At 39.4% G+C, this 6,344-nt stretch overlaps 1 long non-coding RNA gene across 1 annotated transcript; it reads left to right on the plus strand.

Moving 5' to 3' along the window:
* Nucleotides 1-373: 373 nt before the first annotated feature.
* LOC133485173 (uncharacterized) lies at nt 374-5,245 on the plus strand. The gene is made up of 3 exons (XR_009790630.1): nt 374-675; nt 3,962-4,020; nt 4,493-5,245. It is a non-coding gene; the product is annotated as an uncharacterized LOC133485173 (long non-coding RNA).
* The last annotated feature ends 1,099 nt before the right edge of the window (nt 5,246-6,344 follow it).

Below are 6,344 nucleotides of genomic sequence, written 5' to 3' on the forward strand. Positions count from 1 at the left end.
ATGTGGATAAATGCCATATCCTCTGCAGAAATTTGGCAGGAGGTTAATGTTCAACTATTTTGCACCCCATTAAAAGTTCATCCTAATCTATTTCCAGAAGCCTTTTTAATGCAACAGAGATTAGTTACGGCTGACAAGTAATCACTGTTTTGATTTGATCCCTTCAGACGACTTGACATTAAGGATCGTCTGTAATGTGAAGCCTGTTGAGGATACCGTGTAACAGTAAATTCGTTTGCCGCATAAAAGAAAATATGCTGCTGACAATGTTTGCAATGTAGAGTATTTTTTCCTTTACGTAGCACATCACCGCCTCCCTAAATGCACCTCCTTCGCGAGCAGAGGTATCTGCGTTGCCTAATGGAGCAGGCAGAGGCAGCTGTGAATGAAAGACAGCCGGGCGGAAGGACATCGCAAGCGCTGCAAGGTGTTGGCACGCTCTGTGCACAAGAATGTGACGACAAATACAAATGAAGAAGAAACAGAGGTGGAGGAGAGGCTCAAGTGTGCAGTGGAAGAAAAAGCCGCTGTGGGATGACCAGGAAGGGGGGAAACCATGACAAGGGCAAACGTGTCGGATGGCGAATGTTCTGCAAGCACTTCAAACGAGTCCCAGTTTATACATTTATTCAAGTCATTGATCAAGCCGAACCAATGGAGGGCACAATTGAAACCGTAAGTGACTGTATCACTGCAGATTTGCAAACCTTTATGAGCATCTACAGCACTGCATGGTGTCATTTGCTATCATGATGTCAGACGGTCTGATATGATACCATACAGTTCAATATGATGTGGTGTGACATGATAGAAATCATTTGATACATTGTCTTATGTTTGGTATATGATACGATATATGTCATGGCACAATATGATACGGTGTGATATCATACACAACTGTAGGATATGATTATATAGGGTTCAATGTGATACAGTACAGTATCAATGATAAATGATATTGTACAGTATAATACTGTGTATATGATGTGTTAGGGTATCATATGATGCAGTATCACATGATATGAGACGATATGATTGATACGGTGTCATATGCTGTGATATGATGCAATATGTATAATATGATAAACCATACGGCGTGATATGATTGATTTGGTGTGATATGATACAGTTTGGTGTCATACAATATGATTCTATACAGTAATATGTCTAAGGATACTGTATATGGTATTATACCATATGAATGTGATATGATACTCCTTGGTATGATGCAGGAAAGGATGTGATATAAGTTTGGTATGATACCGTCATATGATACGGCTTTAAATGACACGATGTGATATGATATCGATATAACACTATACGGCACGATGTTTCTTCAGCACAGTTTCAAACGATATAGGATTTTGTACGATATAATAAGTACATCGTACGATACAATGCAGTCTAAACTGTATGTACAGTCTATAGCGAGCTTGATTTATATTAAAATATTGTAATGTTAAATTATGTTTCGATTAACCAGAAAGTAATAAAGGAAGACGTGATCAAGGCTTCGACAACCGGATTATGGCAGTTAGAGATTAAGTTACTAAGGCATTTTTTTTGGGTTTAAATAGTTAAGTCATACCCAACATGACAGGTCCATTATTTGTGTATTTTGTTGAATTTGAATGGCAGCATGTTTCTTCTTCTTCTCCTTCCTGCTGTTGTGCTCCTCGGCGCTGATTTAGCGCTTAGCCGCGGAGCATCGGCCTGTCCGCAGATATTTAATTAGAGCTCATTAAAAGGCCGCCGTGAAAGAAATGTGGCCGCCCGCCACCGCCCGGAGTCCATTTGGCTGAACCCCTCCGACAGGTCTTCATTTCTCCCCCTTAATCCGCCGTGTCCGCGAGACCACTGACAGCTCCTCTTTTGTCTGGACCTCATTCAGGTTCAAGAATGAAACCTGGGATAGGAGGAGGAGGGGGGGGGGAAGCTGGAGAGGGAATGTGGCTCCTTAGAAGAGAAATATACAAGTGGCACAATAATGCCGCTGCTATTCCTGCTTGCCATTGTTTGCGTTTCTGGAGTGTCTGCTGGGTGACATGGCCACGATCATTGGTCTTCATCCCCTCCAGGAGGAGGAAGGAAGGGTATTTTTACACAGTCAAAAGAATCGTCGGGCACAAGTATACTGGGAAAATATGAGGAGTAAAATGCAGGGGGTAACCCAAATTCAAGTCAAACTGATATATGGTATGGTAAAATATGATACAGTGTGATATCGTATGATATCATATGATACAGAACGTAAGATGTGGAATTGATAGAATATGCTACTATATGTGATATGGTGTTATATGGTAAGATATGACACGATATGATATGATATATACATGATCATATACAACCCCAATTGCAATGACGTTGGGAGATTGTGTTAAACATAAATAAAAACAGAATACAATGATTTGCAAATCATGTTCAACCTATATTTAATTGAATACACTACAAAGACAAGATATTTAATGTTCAAATTGATAAACCTTATTGTTTTTAGCAAATAATCATTAACGTATAATTTTATGGTTGCAACACGTTCCCAAAAAGTTGGGACGGGGGGCAAAAAAGTTGGAAGTGTGGAACATCCCACAGGTGAACAAGGCTAATTGGGAACAGGTGGGTGACATGATTGGGTAGAAAAGGAGCTCGCCTGAATTGCTCAGTCATTCACAAGCAAAGATGGGGCGAGCTTCACTTCTTTGTGAACAAGTGCGTGAGAAAATAGTCGGACACTTTTAAGGACAATGTTCCTCGACGTACAATTGCAAGGAATTTAGGGATTCCGTCTTCTACGGTCCATAATATCATCAAAAGGTTCAGAGAATCTGGAGAAATCACTGCACGTAAAACCAACATTGAATGCCCGTGACCTTCGATCCCCCAGGCGGCACTGCATCAAAAACCCACATCAATGTGTAAAGGATATCACCACGTGGGCTCAGGAACACTTCAGAAAAGCAATGTCAGTAAATATAGTTCGGCGCTACATCCGTAATTGCAAATTGAAACTCTACCATGCAAAGCAAAAGCCATTTATCAACAACACCCAGAAACGCCGCCGGCCTCTCTGGGCCAGACCTCATCTTAGATGGACTGATGCAAAGTGGAAAAGTGTTCTGTGGTCCGACGAGTCCACATTTCAAATTGGTTTTGGAAATTGTGGGCGTCGTGTCCTCCGGGCCAAAGAGGAAAAGAAACGTCCGGACTGTTATGGACGCAAAGTTCAAAAGCCAGCATCTGTGATGGTACGGGGCTGCGTTAGTGCCAATGGCATGGGTAACTTACACATCTGTGAAGGCACCATTAATGCCGAAAGGTAAAATATGACAACGGAGACCCCGGACCGTTGAACAGCTGAAAGCAAGAATTCCACCTACAAAGCTTCAACAATTAGTGTCCTCAGTTCCCAAACGTTTATTGAATGTTGTTAAAAGAAAAGGTGATGTAACAACAGTGGTAAACATGACCCTGTCCCAGCTTTTTTGGAACGTGTTGCAGCCATAAAATTTGAAGTTAATGATTATTTTTGAAAAACAATAAAGTTTATCAGTTTGAACATTAAATATCTTGTCTTTGTAGTGTATTCAATTAAATATAGGTCAAACATGATTTGCAAATCATTGTATTCTGTTTTTATTTATGCTTAACACAACGTCGCAACTTCATTGGAATTGGGGTTGTACGTTAAACTATAACAGTATACATTACAGTATGATATGCGACTATACGTTACGATCTGATACGATACTGTACGATATTGTGTAATATGATATGATTTAGTCCAGTAGAATACAATATGATGATAGAGCTCACATATGATATGATACCATAACATATGATATGATACAGTTTGATATGATACAAAGTGGCAAGGTTATGACATGAAATGATACCATATGACACTGTGTGATATGATACAATATTTTGTATTTATTTTATTTGTCCTTTGTTTACATAGATACAAGAGCTCTCCTTCCAGGGAATCCTAGCTAAGATGATGCGGTACAATATGATATGGTACAGTATGATATGATACTGTATATATGAATATAAACAACACATTGTGACATGATACGGTAGCATATATGATATGGTATGATATAATATACGGTATGATACAACAAAAATTGAGTTTAAAATATCAATATTTGCTCTGTATTAATTTAATATGTTATATTTCTTCCAAAAAAAAAAAATCTAAACACCTCCCTCAAATATAGCAGATACCTACATTTTCCCATCAGGGAAAAAAAAAATGCACTTTGTGTATTTAGCTCAATTCAAGGATGCTTTTTGTTCACACGCAGACCTTCAATAGTTTACTGCTAACCAAAACAGCAGCACCTACAGAAGCACATAAACTGTCCTTCTACTTTCACTATTGCTATATACCTTTGATATTATTTCCAAAATACGTTATGCTTTGAGAAAGACGTGCACTGTGCAATTTTTTTTTATTTTTTTACACTCCCTTTCTGCTATTTCACAGGCCGCACCGAACCACCCAAAAGCTCACTTTGTGCTCAACTGGCCGTGACCACGCTAACAGAGCGCCCATCCAAGCGTGACCCATTCGAGCCCAATGCATCCGGATGAGTTTTTCTTTTTTCCGCGGATGTGTGCTGAGATCAAATGCTTTGAGTGCCCGCGAGCGTGAGTCGGATTCTTGAACTGGATCATATTCCGATGCGCAATGTTTGACACGTGATTACTCCCACAGCTGACCCAATTAATCAATGAGACTATTTCAATGTTTCTCAACTTTTATTGAGCCTAGGGAAATATTTTACATAATTTAAAAAACTCACAGGACAATACCAAACCGAAATACAGCTGTACTTTTTCATCGCAGAGTAACGTCTAACTTCATCGCGATATGTCGATGATACTATCACAAAACTGTGATTTATGCGGTAATCGAGAAAATATGGTTTGGCACAATACGACACGGTGCACTGTCGTACGATACAGTACCATACGGTATGGTATGGTTGATATTTTAAATTAATTTTTTGTCCATTTGTTCGCTCAATAATTGATTGGGTTTGTTGCGGTATGGTATGGTTTTTTTTTTTCACCCTTGCTTATTAATATAAATGTGAAATCATTTCCCCTTCTATTCCTCTCCCTTGTTTTAAAACAAATTGATGTAAAATGTAGTGAGGCGCCATAATTAATTGGATTTTTTTTTTTCAAATTCTTATTTGTGTCACCGCTTGATTAGAGGCTGTTAACGTGACGAGCCCAGCACGCCACACTTTTTATTAGCGCCGATGGATTTGTTAATCATCAGCCTGTCATGCTTTATTCAAGATGTCTGACCTCCACAAAATGAAATGACTTCTTTTTTCACGTTCGTTGTAAGTCGGATGAAGAAAGCCACATGTATGATGTAAATGATATTACAGCTTCTGTTTTAGTTATCAACAGAATTCAAATGGCTAAGTACTAAAGCTGAATTACTGAAGTGGGGACCGTTATGTTTTTAAAAAAATGTTGCACCCTAAATAGGGTTTGGGAATCATTATATTGCTTGGTAATAGTTAAATCGATAAATGCCACACCTCAAATAGATGCCCTCTTTACCATCATGTTTTGTGGTAGATGTCGAGTACACTGCATTCAAAATCTTTTTATATTTTTTAAGTTTGGAAATGACTGTATATATATAGTGCAGTAAGATTTTTTTTCCAAAGTAAAATATGTGTTTCGCTAAAGGTTGGAAAACATTGATCTAGCTGTAACCTAGAGACGGTACCAAAAATGCACCATCGTTTATACGAGGCGCAAACACAACGGCGATGCGGGGCGCGGCCTCCAATGTCAACTTCGCGAGGCGCCCGTTGCTTGCTTCTCCCCCGGCCAAAACTTCTTCTTTTTAAGCGCCGACCCTCTTGAATTTATTCTTGGCCACGTCACTGGCTTTCTTTTTGCATCATGTATTTCACACGCCGCTCTGCCCATCCGGACCTGCCAGGTCCCCCGGGCTCGTCCCATTGGAGAGTTTAAACACACAACTCGGGCCGGGCTCGTCTGTATTGACACAAGCCGGTTTTGTACATTTACCCTCCGTGGCTCAGCCTCAGCCTCAGCTTCATTTATTTTCATTTTTTACCACCTTACGTTGCAGTAGATGTCATTACAAAGTACTCCTAATACTTACATTTGCGAATCATTACATAGTTTAACGGAGGTTAGAGAATCATTATGTTTTTGGGTAAGACTTGACTCAATAAATGCCACACCTCAAATAGACATTTTCTTTAACACCATGTTTTACATTAGACGACAATGTTAAGTTCCAATAACTACTGAAATGCAGGTTTTGGAATCAGTCGAGG

Source organism: Phyllopteryx taeniolatus, chromosome 10 (assembly GCF_024500385.1).
Source record: "Phyllopteryx taeniolatus isolate TA_2022b chromosome 10, UOR_Ptae_1.2, whole genome shotgun sequence".
NCBI classification, from domain to species: Eukaryota; Metazoa; Chordata; class Actinopteri; order Syngnathiformes; family Syngnathidae; genus Phyllopteryx; species Phyllopteryx taeniolatus.